The sequence below is a fragment of the Manis javanica genome, chromosome 10 (genome assembly GCF_040802235.1).
Source record: "Manis javanica isolate MJ-LG chromosome 10, MJ_LKY, whole genome shotgun sequence".
NCBI lineage: Eukaryota > Metazoa > Chordata > Mammalia > Pholidota > Manidae > Manis > Manis javanica.
Genome location: NC_133165.1, coordinates 19,396,740 through 19,412,209, shown reverse-complemented (window position 1 = coordinate 19,412,209; position 15,470 = coordinate 19,396,740). Strand labels below are relative to the sequence as shown.

The 15,470-nt window shown below is 43.9% G+C and overlaps 1 pseudogene; it reads left to right on the top strand.

Annotated features, from left to right (window-relative positions):
- The window catches only part of LOC140843705 (sorting nexin-29-like), an 80,944-nt pseudogene that overhangs the window by 14,425 nt on the left and 51,049 nt on the right, over positions 1–15,470 (top strand).

Here is a 15,470-nt window from a genome sequence, read left to right as displayed (position 1 = left end):
ATGAGGATGAAGCTCCTTTGTTTGCAACCTCACCCTGTGTATTCTCTTTTTCTGGCTGTTGGTTTGTCTCCTTTATCACATCCTTCAGTAAACTGGTAAATGTGAGTGTTTCCATATCATCTGTGAGCCACTCTAGCAAATTACTCAAACCCAAGGAGGAGGTCGTTGGAACCTGCATTGGTAGCAGCCTGGGGCTTGGGACTGGTGTCTGAAGTGGGGCATGGCTTGCAGGCTTTGTGGGACTGAGCCTTCAGCCTGTGGAACCTGATACTGTCTCCGGGTAGATAGTGTCAGAGTTGAGTTGAAGTCTCAGACACCCACCCTGGCTGGTGTCTGAGAATTGCTTGGTAGTGAGGTGTGTGTATGGGAACACCTCCCTCTTGCCTGCCTGCCCCTCATGTTAATATTGGGTCCAGGAACCCTAAAACACATGTTATCAGTTGGAAATGCTTTTGGCTGTAAATAACAGCCCAATATACAGTGGTTTGAACAAATGGGACTTTTTTGTTGTGTGAAAGGTAGGAGATTTCTAGCTTTGGCTCAGCAGCGAAATGACAGCAGGGCTGGTGTCTTTGATTCTCTTGGCCGGGACCTCCAGGCCTGTTGCTTGCTGGAACAAGATGCTGCCTCCACTCCACCCAGTGTGTTTATGATTAAGGCATGAAGGATGGAAGAGGAATGAACACGGTAACATCTGTTCTTTTATCAGGCTGGTATAATTTTCCTGGAACCCTCCCAGTTTCATTAAGTACTTCTGCTTACTTCTCATTAGCCAGAACTCCTTAAGGTCAGTCTGAGCAGAGAGGCTGAGAAGAGGAGTAATTGGGGCTTTCAGCTTGTGTTGGGGAAGGTGGCGTGGGCAAACATGCTGGAGATGATGCTGACGTCAGCCAGGCTGCCGGCCGTACTAGGAAGCCTGCGTTTTAAGTCAGCCTATTGGTTCTCTTCTGGGGGCAGTTGTGTCTCCTAGAGGACATTTGGCAGTATCTGGAGACATTTCTATTCCCACAACTAGAGGATGTGCACGTGTGCTGATGGCAAATAGTGGTTAGAGGCCAGGGAGGCTGCTCCACTTCCTGCACTTCACAGGGGCCTCTACCTCAGAAAATTATCTGGCTGGAATGTCAGTAGCACCAAGGTTGCGAAACTCTGAGTTAGACCATTTCAGGCACATTCGAGTCTGGGGAAGAGTCAGCTGCTTTCCTGTGTAGCGGTAACAGGCTCAGATTCATCGTAATGACGTACATTATTGATAACCTGGTCTTGTCACTGGCTTTTTTTCCGAGGGAGGCTGTTGCTTTTTGGGGAGAGCAATATACTATGTGGCAGAAAGTCTTTACAGGAAGCTAATGTCAAACAGAGCTAATCAAGTCTTGTTGCATTTTAGGATCACAGAACAATGACGTGAAAAGACAATTTCTGCTGGAGCGACTGCTGGATGCAGTGAATCAGGTAAGAAGATGAAGTGCACATTTGGCTTTGAGGTCCAGCGATAGTGGCACATAGTTAATTTAGAAGTCACTTCTGTGCTTCTGTATACACACACTCACTCCCACTTTGGATCTGGGAGCAGTGAGGCTAATAGCTTTCCCCAGGAAATGATATGGCAGGGAAGGCAATTGGAAGTAGGGACAGAGGAACCTCTGTGTCCTGACTTTCTAAAGTCCTTTGGAGGATCCTGTCTGCAGTGACATTCCTTTGAGAAGGGCACTGAAGAGGGCTTTAAAGTTTTATTTCCAAGCAGTTGTGTTTTAGCGCAACTCTTACAGGTGCTGAGGTTGTGGTTAGAGTTAAGGCCCCTTGAGCGTGAGAAGAGGGACGAGGAGGAGTGAGGCCATGGCCAGGATCATATGGCTCCTCCAGCGTGGGGTCTGCTCTGATTGGCTGAAGCTTTTTGTGAAGCCTGGCTTTTCGTGGGCATGGAAGTGAGCTTTGACACAAGGCTGGCATCAGTTTTCTTGCCTGAATGTACCAGACATGCATCGCTTCTTTTTAGAACCTGGTAGCTATTTATTTAAGATTCACAATTATGCCCCACTTGGGGCAGTGTTCCCGAAGCATTTGACCCATAGAACTTTGTATTCTATATAAAACACTCTGTTTTATATATAAACACTCTGTTTACTATATAAAAATTACCCACCCAAAACACATTGATATGAAGATCAGGCTACTGATGGGATACCAATGAGAAGATGGTTCTCTCCTAAGAATTATTTATTCATTTCCACAACTAAAAATCTCAAGAAAACATTTTGTGCACTCGCCATCTGAACTCATGAGAATCATTAATTGTGTAATCCCTCTGGCACATATAAATAAATAGACCTGTAATGTTGTGCTTATACAAACATGCATTGTTTATTGCACATTCGTCATATCCTAGGCTCTGCTAAGGGCTGTACAGTTAATCCTTCCAGCCACCCTCTGAGATAGTTTCTGCAGTTATTTGCATCTTACAGATGAAGAAGCTGAAGCTCAGGAAGGTCCAATGACTTGCTCAAAGTGTTATAGTTAATAAGCAGCAGAACTGCCATGCAACCTTGGAAATTCTTGGTTGCTCACATTTTTGGAAGGGGCAACTCACAACTGTATGCATGTACCCACCAATATAAGGAGAGAAATACTTGAACAGAGGTGTGTGTTAAGTATTGAAGCGAGCCCAGAGAATTTAGCATCTGCCTAAGCCTTGAGTTGTCCTGGTGTGCCAGAAGGACACAGGCTTAGATATAGCTGGGGTTGAATGCCACCTTCATCTCTTCACCACTGTGTGTGCTGGGGCAGCCCAGTTAGCCTCTCTGAGCATCTCTCTTCCCTGAAACCAGGTCAGTGATCTCCATAGGGCTGTTAAGGGAATTGCATTTGCTAAAGTATGAAAAGGGCCTGGCTGGTACCTGGTTCACAGTGTATATGGAGATCACATTAGTAGTTTCTTTTCTCCAGAGATGGAAAATCTAAGAAGAAGCTGAATAGGCAAGTTGAACCACTTTAAGTGTAGCAGTTAAACATAAATAAATAAAAGTAAATAGTCCAGAGCTACTATTGTTATTACTTTGGTTGAATTAGGATTGTGAAAGTGTTGTATATATGCCTTAAAAAAAAATCAGCTTTGAGATATAATTTGCATATAAGAAAATAATAATAAGTTCTGGAATCTTGCAAGCCTGCTACTCCCAGTGGAGATTCTATACCTTTATCAGGGAGTAGTGGATAGGGGCAGTGGTTGCACAACATTGTGAATTGGATTGTGTAACTAAAAATGGTAAAAATGGTAAATTTTATGTTATCTTTATTTTGTCACAATTTTAAAAAAGAATAGTTTGCTTTTGTTTGTACCCATCCTGGGCAAATTGTGCCCCACTACCAGATGACTTGTTTGAAGTTTGATTGATGCTGTCATAATTTTATAGCCAGTCATAACAACTTTGGGGCCTTGTCAAGAGGGACCCATCATCACAGATTTCAAAGATTTAATTATTGCCTATTAGGAGCAGTGTTCTAGACAGTCAGCTGCTGACAGGTAGAGGACGCTTCCTGCAGATTATTCCTAGATAATCTGTAGAAGGCTGTGTGGTTTTGTTTTCCTCTTAGAATTTTCCCACAAGGCTCCCTTCCATGCAAGTGGGAAATAAAGGCTTCCTTTAAGTGGCAGCTGGAAGACTGGGGTGTTCACTGTCTTACATCCTGGGCTGACACCCAGGGCATGGGGAGCCTTCACTCAGCACCAAGAGTTTCTGGCCCTTTGTCCTCTGTGACCCTGAGGGCCTTGTGACATTTGAGTGTCCCATCCCAGCAGCTGATCTCAGTGGCTTCTTTTTCCATGCAGTGCCAGATGCGCTTTGGAGGGAGAAAGGAGATTGCCTTGGATTCCAACAGCAGGTAATATGTTACTTCTAAAACCATTTAGTGTTAAGACCAAAAAGGTAGCCAGAGAAGAACAGCTTCTATAACTGCCTCCTTAGCTAAGTGGTGCAGTGAGTAAATCTGGGTGATGTGCAGACCACCCATGAAGTGACTATTGTTGGCAGCATTTCCAGCTTCCCCTAATTCTCTGTCTAGTAATATTAGTCTGAGGAAATTACTTGAAATATCTTTCTGCCTTAAGTTATTTTCAGGGTAATTCGTAATGATGAATACTCAGAAATGTATATGCCCAACGATTGGGAAATGGTTAGAAAATGGAGTGCATCAGTAGAATGGAAAGTTATATAGGTATTAAATTGATGCCCATGCAGAATTTGTTTGAAGCAGGAAAATGCATCTGTAGTAAAAGTCCTAAAAATTGCTCTTGACCTTCATGACCCAGGAAAGGCCAACATAATTGCATAAGCTTATAATTTTGACTGGGAGGAGATGCAGATGTTCTGGCAAAGGTAGGAGATACACAGGCAGTTGCTGGGAATGCTTTGTGAAGTCATTTGAGCTGATGTCTCTCTCCGTCTGGCTTATTTCACTGAGCATAATACCCTCCAGCTCCATCCATGTTGTTGCAAATGGTAGGATTTGTCTTCTTATGGCTGAATAATATTCCATTGTGTATATGTACCACATCTTCTTTATACATTCATCTACGGATGGACACTTAGGTTGCTTCCATTTCTTGGCTATTGTGAATAGTGCTGCAATAAACATAGGGGTGCATCTGTCTTTTTCAAACTGGGCTGCTGCACTCTTAGGGTAAGTTCCTAGAAGTGAAATTCCTGGGTTGAATGGTATTTCTATTTTAAGCATTTTGAAGGACCTCCATACTGCTTTCCACCATGGAGACCTGGGTATTTTATGCCCTCTTTGATTAATTGGCTGACCACAGGCCTGATTTTCTTAGCGTTTGTTAGTGATTCAAACAGCAGCTCCTGTGACCCAGGGGATTTGTTAGGCCCTTTGTGTTCGTTATTCTGTTTTTGATTCCTGAAATGAGTAGTGAATGAGAGTTCCCTCATTTTACAGATGAAGAGAAGGCTAAAAAAAGGCAATAACTTCCTCAATGTTCCAGGGCTAATATGTGGCAGAGCTGGGATTTCTACTCAGGTCTACATGGTTGTGATGCAGAATCTCCTACTCCTATTCATAATGGCATATTATTTCCAGAAAGATGGTTCCCTGAAAGATCTTGATCTCCCAATTTGAATTAATGAGTAAATTATGCAGCAAATATCAAGTAAGTTATGATCACTCAGAGCAGAGGTCAGCAAACTATGTCCTGCTACCATTTTTCTAATGAAATTTTATTGGAACACAGCCACAAGCATTCATCTACTTACTGTCTGTGCTGCTTTTAGGCAGAATTGTGACTGAGAAGATCTGGTCCATAAAGTAAAAAATGATTATTTACTTCATTTTATTTATTCTTTGGCTCTTAATGAAAAAGATTGCCATCCCCTGTCTTAGAGAACAAAGGATAGGGGATCCCACTTAATCATAGTGTCCCACCATATTCAGTTGTCTGTTGTCTATATGCTCCACTAGATGGAAAGCTTTGGGAATGCAGGGCAGTGTGTCTGATTTGCTTCCTCTTGATGTCCAGCCCCTAGCATAGTAACTGGAAATAGCTAAGTTCTCCAATAAAAGTCTGTTCAGTGAATACATTTTGTTTGGAAGGAAGGGCATTATTCAATGTGCACAGGACTGTATTTCTTTTTTATTTATTTATTTTATTTTTTATTAAGGTATTATGGATACACACTCTTATGAAGGTTTCACATGAAAAAACAATGTGGTTACTACATTTACCCATATTATCAAGTCCCCACCGTTACCCCAATGCAGTCACTGTCCATCAGTGCAGCAAGTTGCCACAGATCCACTATGTGCCTTCTCTGTGCTGCACTGTTTTGCCCATGATCCCCAACACCATGTGTACTAAACATAATACTCCTGAATCCCCTTCTCCCTCTCTCCCCACCTGCCCTCCCACACTCCTCCCCTTTGGTAACCACTAGTTCATTCTTGGAGTCGAGTCTTTGAGTCTGCTGCCATTTTGTTCCTTCAGTTTTGCTTCATTGTTATACTCCACAAATGAGGGAAATCATTTGGCACTTGTCTTTCTCTGCTTGGCTTATTTCACGGACTATAATATCCTCCAGCTCCATCCATGTTGTTGCAAATGGTAGGATTTGTTTCTTTCTTATGGTTGAATAGTGTTCCATTGTGTATATGTACTACATCTTCTTTATCCGTTCATCTAGTGATGGACACTTAAGTTGCTTCCATATCTTGGTTATTGTAAAAAGTGCTGCAATAAACATAGGGGTGCATAAGGCTTTTTGAATCTGAGAAGTTATATTCTTTTGGTAAATTCCAAGGAGAGGGATTCCCAGGTCAAATGGAATTTCTATTTTGAGTTTTTTGAGGAGCCTCCATATTGCTTTCCACAATGGTTGAACTAGCTTACATTCCACCACAGTGAAGGAGGGTTCCCCTTTCTCCACATCCTCGCCAGCATTTGTTGTTTTTAGTAGTCTTTTTGATGCTGGCCATCCTTACTGGTGTGAGGTGATATCTCACTGTGGTTTTAATTTGCATTTCCCTGATGATTAGTGATGTGGAGCATCTTTTCATGTGTCTGTTGGCCATCTGAATTTCTTCTTTGGAGAACTGTCTCTTCATATCCTCTGCCCATTTTTTAATTGGGTTATTTGCTTTTTGGGTGTTGAGGTGTGTGAGTTCTTTATATATTTTGGATGTTAACCCCTTGTCAGATGTCATTTACAAATATATTCTCCCATACTGTAGGATGCCTTTTTGTTCTGTTGATGATCACAGGACTGTATTTCCTGATTCCTGAGGTGTCTTATTACCAGCATTACTTGAGCATGCTACAGAGGAAGTGATTCATTCTTGAGGAAAAGTGCAAAGGTTAATTTTTTTTTATTGAAATATCGCTAATATACAATCTTATGTTGGTTTCAAATGCACAACACAGTGGTTCAGCCATTATCCATATTATTAAATACTTACTTCCTCTAGTGCGGTTACATATCTAAACGTAGAAATATGTTGCAGAAGCAAACATTAATTTTAAAATTAATTAAAAGTGAATTGAAAGTGGCTGAGAGCTGTGCCTAGGTTTGGCTTGGAATTGGTGCATTTTGTAGCCATTGGAAGCCCTAATAGTCAATATAGGTTGTAGTGTGGAAAAATGAGTCATTTTGCATTTGCTGGAGAGAGAAGGAAGACTAATAAAGCTACTGGCTGTCTTAGTCTCTCTGGGCGTCTACAGCAAAATACCAGACTGAGAAGCTGGTTTCCACACCGGCTGTTTCATTTTGCATTCCTACCAGCAGTGCAGAAGAGCTCCAATTTCTCCACATCCTTGCCAACATGTGTTAATATTATTATTATTTTGGATAATAACCATTCAAATGGGTGTGAAGTGGTTTTGATCGATTCTTTCTTGCAGTTGCAGATTTCTCTCAAAAAGTAATTCAAGAGCACCCCACCCAGGTCAGCTGGACTGTGCCCTCTCATCAGTGTCCCCCCTGTAGTTCTGAGTCTGTCTTTCAGCAAACAGACATGTCACACTCACTACCTGTTTTGTTTCCTTGACTGTCTCTCTCTCTATGGCCAAGGACTGCGTCCATTCTCACATGTCCCTGTAGCTTCACTGTATTGAAAGATGCCTTGCCACCAAAAGTCTAAATTAAAAATGATGACTCGAGGACCCAGACTTCAGGAGGTGCTGCTGGTTTTCCCAGGAAGCCAAACCCCACCGTCTGCTGTCTGTACAGCTTCACAGTCAGTTGAAAGCAGGTGTTCTTAATATATACACCTCCAACTGAAATTAGAGAAACCAACCTCCATGATCCTCGGTGGGGCTATTTGAAAATGGTTGATTGCATTTAACTCAAAGCAGAATTTATATTTGGTTCATTGAGTCACTTTGGGTACAACTTCATTTCTGTAGAAAATTAATTTTGGAGGAAGCTGCATGTGACAGGAGAACCCTGGGCCCATCCTTTTGTTTGTGAGGGGAAGTTCACTTCCTCACCCATCTCTGTAGGGTTTCAGTTCTGCCTTTGTAGTTCTCTGTTGTATTCATGAACTTGCAAATCAGCTAGTTCTGGTGAGAGAGATCTTGGAAGGTATGTTTGTGGAAAGTGCAAAGAAAATGCTGGGTTCTGTCTGGGCTGGTGATATAAACATTTAACAGCTGGTAGGCCACTGCTTGCCTTAGGGAGGGAGCCAGCAGCCAGAGTGCCAGCCCCTTGGGCAGGCTGTTAAGCTGTGAGTCACTAGATTCTGGGGACATCTGCAGGGTTCTGGGGAGGGTTCTGGACAGCTGGAGTGGCTGTGGGCTGGGGCCAGAGGCTTTTTAGTAAGGAGCACAGAACTGTCCCAGCATGTTAGGGTCTGGATGCCTCTAACATGGATGAACCTTAAAAACGTTATACTAAGTGAAAGTAGCCAGATACAAAAGGTCACCTACTGTGTGATTCCCTTCATGAAGTGCCCAGAATAGATCCTGGAGAAAGTAGACTAGAGGTTACTAGGGGCTTGGGGAGGGGAGAATGGGGGCATTTTTGTTAATGACTATGGATGATGGAAAAGCTCTGGAGGTGGATGTGGTGACAGTTGCCCAACATTGGGAATGTACTTCGTGTACATTGTACTGTGTACACTTAAATATGGTTAAAGTGGTAAATTTATTTTATTTTTTTTATTTTGATATACATGAAGGACATTATGTTTACTAGGCTCCCCCCTTCACCAAGTCCCCCGCACATCCCCATTCACAGTTACTGTCCATCAACATAGTAAGATGCTGTAAAATCACTACTTGTCTTCTCTGTTGCACAGCCCTCCCCGTGCCCGCCCCCCACACTATACATGCTAATCGTAATGCCCCCTTTCTTTTTTTCCCACCCTTATCCCTCCCCACCCATCCTCCCCAGTCCCTTTCCCTTTGGTAACTGTTAGTCCATTCTTGGGTTCTGTGCTTCTGCTGCTGTTTTGTTCTAAAGTGGTAAATTTTATTATGTGTGTTTTACCACAATTTAAAAGAGAGAGAAAAAAAGTGTACATACTTTGTACAAGTCTTCGTGGTGTATGGTTCATATTTACACCCGAGTTCTGTGTTCCTGTCCAGGAGGCAGTCTTGTTGCTGGTTGGGGGATGGCACAGTTCCCAGCTACAGCGCCTGTTGGAAACTGCTTTGCTAAGCCGTTCATGCCCTATAGTCAGGCTTGTCCAGATTGGAATGCAGCTGGGATTTGGGAGTGACTGTGCCCACCCAGGTCTCAGGCTGGAATATGGAAGCATCTGGTTTTCTGTCTGCTCCTGGAATGGCTGGTACCATGTCGGGCTGATTCTGTTCATTTCCGACTTCAAGGCACTCCCCTTTTCTTCTTTGGCTTAGTAGAATCCTGATTTTGCTTGGGGTTGTGGGATGCTCTTCTCGAGGTACTGGATCATGAGTGGTTCAACTAGTCTTGACATTCTTTCTCTGCTCCCTGTGGTTTTTCAGGATTACTTAGCCTTGTGGAGAAAAGGGGTGATAATGCTGGCTTTATCTTGTCCTCTTTCTTTCTGCTCCAACTGTGAATGTGATGCCAGAGTGGGTGATGGTTCTCTGAGACAGTGAGGTGCAGGTCAGGGGATTGGGGTTCTGCCCATGACAGAGCATTTGAAACAGCTTTCTACTTCCAGACTAAGTAGATGAGAAGAATAAACCTTCTTTGTTTTTTAGGAGTGTAGCTCCTTGTATTTGGGTTTTCTGTTTCTTGTTGAGCAGAGCTTTTTTCGTTTATTCTTCAGGGATGCATCTGCCTCTTCAGTGCATGCAGGCATTGCCCAGTGCCTGGCATGTTATCGGTCCTCTATAAATGCTTGTGAATGATTGAAAAACACACCCTATCTTACTGCATTAGGGTTCTTCTGGTTGCAAGTGACAGCAAGCCATTTAGACTTCAGCAAAAAGGGGCACATGTTGACTCAAGTAAGAAAACTAGGGGTTGAGTTGGATCGAGGGGCTCAGCATCCTCCACATCTCTCTCAGTCCCCCTTCTGTCTGGGTTGGCATCTTTCCCAGGTAGGCTCACTCTATATGATTATGATTATTAGAGCTCCTATTTCTAAAATAGTGGTCAGAAAACTTTTTCCTTAAGGATCAGATAGGATTTTAGGCTTTGTGGGGTAGGATCTCCGTAGTAACTTCCCAGCTCTACCTTCTTAACAGAGAAGCAGCCAAAGACAGTATGTAAACAGATGGCTGTGACTGTGTTCCAAAAAAACTTTACTAACAAAACAGGTGGTGGGCCAAAAGTGGCCCTCTGTTCATTGCTTGCTGACTTCCATTCTTGAAGGAGACAAGGCCTGTGTCCTAGTGGTTCAGGTAGAGGTTGCACAGAAGACCAAGTAGTCCTGGGCTGGGACTAAGATGAGGCCAGTGAGATACTCACTTTAGCCTCAAAATTGATGGGAGCACCAAAAACTCAGCTATCAAGATGAATAATATTTTCATGCAGTATTAAAAAAATCAAAACTAATACAGAAAAATCATGATGCACAAAATATCAAACAAGGGCCAGGATGAGGGTGGGTATGAGGGAGGCCAGGCATGGCGCACACCCTGCTGTGGCCAGGTCATTGCCCAGCCTGAGTTGCCTGCCTGCCCACCCCCGTGGGAAGGAGAGATTGATAGTGCTGAAGGCAATTTCCCAAGGAGCATGGTTCCTCTTTGGTTCCTGAAGACCGGCAGGATGCTGCTTGCCTACTGGGGTCCTTGGCACTAAGCACTTTCCATGTAAGCTCTATTTTCCTGTTTTTCCCTTTATACCAGGCAGCATTTTACAGATGAGGAAAATGAAGGGCAAAATTAGTTGCCCAAGGTCACACAATGCCTGAACTGATCTTTGAGCCAGAGTTTTTGTCCTTTTTGGCTTCCAAAGTATGAATTCTTGCATTATTGACATCGATTAAAGTTGAGCCTGTTAGGAACCTTACCAAAGGCCCTGTGCTGTCTATCGGTCACCCTCTATTAACAAGTGCCCCCAGATAGCTCGCTTCAACACTCCCTTCCTGGCTCTTGTTCTTGTTGGCAGATGGCTTTCAGGAGTCCAGAGAAGAAGAAGCCCTTGCCCACTTTTGGAATTAGCCTCTTGTTTCAAAGCAGTGAGAGACTGGTATATATTTCCAAATTAAAGTATGGACACTGCAAGTGTTAAGTGGCAGGTGAGCTGCACTTTAAATAGGCCACATTAATTCTGGCAGTGGAAGTGGAGCCCTACTGGGATAATCCTTATCATCAGCAGCATCGCTCTGGCAAGCTTTAGAAGGATTCTGTAGCAGTAAGCAATTTGCAAAATTGAAAGGTGAAAACACACCGTTCATGTTTCATGTGTATTCAAGATCAGAGGGAGGTAACTGCAGTCCTCAGGAAAGGCAGGATGCAGGTGGGAGTCATTTGATTTGAGTTGTGACGGAGTTACAGATGGATTTACACACTGGTTGATGTGTTTCAGAACAAGTTAACTGAATAACCCAGGTCCCCCGCCCTGGTTTCTGAGAGAGGCTTCCAGTGGAACCAAGGCAGTAACACTCTTGTATGGTGTGTGCTGACCTTATGGGTTTGGGGAGGGGATTAGTGTGTCATTTGGGGACTGACAGAGATGGCAGTCCTGTGTGAACTGCCCTGTTGGTGGTGTTTCCAGTCCCTCTTGAGGTGTTTATTTGAAATGATCCTAGAGGTTGAGTTGACCCACAGGTGTGTATGCTCATATGCGTATACATTTAGATGCTGTTAACAGAAATGGGAAATGAGGAAATGACACAAATGCTCTCGTATAAGAAAGTAATTATTAAACATGTGGTGGTTGGTCGTCATGGGCTGGGCCTTGTGCTCAGTACTTTACCTCCTGTTCTCCATGGACCCCCAAACCCAGGTGTTTCTTTACTTGGGGGCTTATTTTAAGGAGGAGGAATTGAAGCTTAGCATGGTTGAGTGGCCTGCCCAGGGTCATTCCTTGCCTGACCTCCCCCACCTGTTATCCTGTCTGCTAGATGGGATGCTTGTTAGGCACGGGTCCTTCTTGTCCCTCCTTGGCAGCCCACACCCTTGCCCAGCTCATGGCTCCTAGGAAGAATGCAGTCTCTGCTGATGTAACCGAACTGAAATACCAGCATGAGCTTTTGTGGAGCTGGTGTTTGGTCTGAGGAGATGTGTGTATTTGCCCCCTTCTGGAAGGGAGACCAAAGATCTTGTCGTATTTTCAGAGGGGCCTATGAGCCTGTTTAGCTCCTGGATTAGAATCCCCATCTGGCAGCAGAGACTCAGCATATTCTCTCTGGGGGTAGTAAGCAGTTGTGAACACGATACTTTCAAAGGAAGCAGAGCCTTCCTTCCCTTGTGTGTGAGAAGGCAGCGTGAGGGAGCGGTTTGCAGTCAGCTGTCTCCAGCCTCCTCTTCTGCTGGGCCACTTGCTGACTGTGCATCACTGCACAAGTCACCTCACTTGTCTAGGCCTCGGACTTTGCCTCTGAGATGGAGACAGCCTTGGGGGTTGTGAGAACTGGGGTCAGGTACAAAGTGTTCAGTGCAATGGTTGGTATGTAGTAAATGCTCAATAAATATAGTGGCTGTTGCTTTTGGTGTTATTATTATGAAAAATAACATGAAAAATAGCATGAAAAAGTGTTGATGAGCCAATGTTAAGTAAAGAAAATTGATCACAAAATTAGATATGCACAAGAATTATGACTAAGAAATGTGTGTGAATCAACAGGTGGGATGTGAGAAGATACAATGACTGTTTTGTGGATAAAGACAAACTTACTTAGCTTTCCCTAAAGCCTTAAGTCTGTTCCTATTCTCCAATCTATGGCAGTCTCTCCTGGGGAGCTAGGAATGAGAACAATTAGTTATATACAGATGTTCAAAGCAGTATATAGTGAAAACTGGCAATATATCATGTTCCCAGCAGTAGAGAAATAAATTATATTTAACTGGAAAACCATCAAAAATCATGTTTTCAAAGGTCTTTGAATATTACAGGAAAAATGTTTATGATCTAGATAAGAAATAAACCAGGATACAAAACTATATATATGTATGAGTATATATATATATATATGTACATCACACACACACACACTCGCTGTGATGGCATATGAAATTCTGATGACTGCTCTAACAAACCACACGCTTCGAGGCCTAAAGCCACATGAACTAATTTTCTTACAGTTAGGGAGGGCTGAAGTCCACAGTCAGTCACGCTAGGCTAAACTTACAACAATGATGGCAGGGCTGCTTCTTTCTGGAAGCCCTAGAGCAGAATCTCTTCTTGCCTCTTCTGACTTCTGGTGGCTTCTGGGATTCCTTGGCTGTGGCCCCATCATCCCACTCTTGGCTTCCTCGGCCATGTTGCCTTGTCCTCTTATACCTCAGATCCCCCTCTGCCTCCCTCTTTCAAAGACTGGAGATTACAGTGGGTCCACAGAGACTACCCAGGATAACCCCCCCTTCTCAAGACCCTTAATTTAATCACCTCCACAAAGTCTCTTTTGCTATGTAAGTTAACATTCACAGGTTCCAGGGATTAGGATGTGATTATATTTGGGGGCCATGATTCAGCCTATTGCAGATGTCAGTTTTGTATAAAACAGAAAAGTACAGGAGAAAAGAGTGGAAGGAATACTTGACAATGTATTTTCATTTTCTAGGGACAGTGGTCATCACTAGATGGTAGATTGGGGGGTCATTGTTATGTTTGGCATACTCTCTGGTGTCTTCCTTTTCTGTATTAAGGAAGTAACTCTTAAAATCCTCAAAACTAAAAAAAAAAAAAATCCTCAAAACTGCCCAGAGACCATTACCCCAGTGCATTGCCCATCCCTGGTGGTGAGCCACGGCCTGTCCACTCTCTGTGCAGAGCCGGTGTTCTGGTTCTACGTGAAGGAGGTCCTCAACAAGCACGAGTTGCAGCGCTTCTGCTCCCTGCACCACATCACCTCCCACGTGGGCCATGGCTGGGCCTGGCTGCACTGCACCCTCAACGAACACTCGGTGGAGCGCTACCTGCACATGCTCCTGGCCAATCGCGGCAGGCTCAGGTACCCGATGCGGGGCTGGGAGGGCGTGTAGCCAAAGGGTTAGAGTCATGCAACCTGCAGTCATCCTGCCTAGGTTTGCATCCTAGTCCCTCCCTGTGGGGCAAGTAGGTTCCCCTTCAAGAGCCCCAGTCGTTCAGCTGTGCTATGAGGCATTTGGTGGGAGAGTAACTAGAACTGCCTGTAAAGGGTTCAGCATGGCTCCCGTGTGTAGCGAGCGCGCTTGATGCTGTTACTGGTAAAGCCACAGGTGTGCAGAAGCTGGCTGTCTTAGGACGCAGTGAGCTTTTAGTTTGGGCTTCTTTCAGATTCAGAGCTTCTTTCTCTTTAGATGTGGGGTATTTAGGACTCAGTTTCATATTTGGTCTTTCCATGTGTGCTGGGTTCTTTACAACTTTTGGATTTTTGAAGTTACTCCATCCCAAACTGACTGAAAAAAATATAGAAGTTATATGTTGGGGAGAGAAGTCATTTGTCATTTAAGAAGAATGAATTCTATTATGTTTTCTTTTTTTCTTGCTCATAAACAAAAAGTTCACTCTGTCACTTAGTATAGGGCAGGCCATGCTGCCATAACAAACATCACGAAACTCCCAGTGGCTGAGATAGCCACATGTATTTCCTCTCCCTGCTGCAAGTCTGTCATGGCTGCATAGGGGTTTCTCATCTCAGGACCCAGGCTGACTGCAGGCTCAGTTTCTGTAAATGCTTTCACAATTGCCAAGGCAGGAATAGGGGATGTGGTTGAACAAAGCACTGACTTTTTAAGCTTTTGCCTGCAGGGTTACTTCACTTTCACTCACATTTCATTGGCAGCAAGTCACATGGCAAAAGGCACGCTCAGCTTTGGGGAGTATGGCTGTCCCCAGTGATGTGGCTGAAGCACTGAATATGCATCAGCCATAGTGCGGCCGGCCACATTCCCGTCAGAAATGCCTGACTATTCTCCTTTTTCCTGTATTCATGATGCTTATGATATCTCTGTCTTTGTCCCTGTCTCTGTTATTTTCCTTCTGAGAATGGTGGACAAGACATGTCATTTTGTGTCACCAGAGGGACAGAAATCGATCCTGTCCTGGTCCCTTGACTAACTTCCACATCAGCAGTGCCCAGATCCTCAACTTTGAAGTTTCATATAATTAAGTAATCTGGTGCTTCATTAGTGCCATGGTGCATTCCTGTGATGTCATATCTTGCTGTGTGTTTCCTGCTCAAGTCTCCTCTTGTGTTTCTTCTGCTGCTTGTGGTCATCCAGTAATGATACCAGTCACTCATTAGGCATTCTGGAAAGGTACGCTAAATCTCTTACAAATACCCTTGAAGTTCTTCCGCGGATGTTGCCTGTGGCTCCTTGTCCAGTTGCATGCCCAGATTGTGCGTCTGAAATGGGACGGATGGGCGCCAGGATGACTGGCACTGGCTGTACT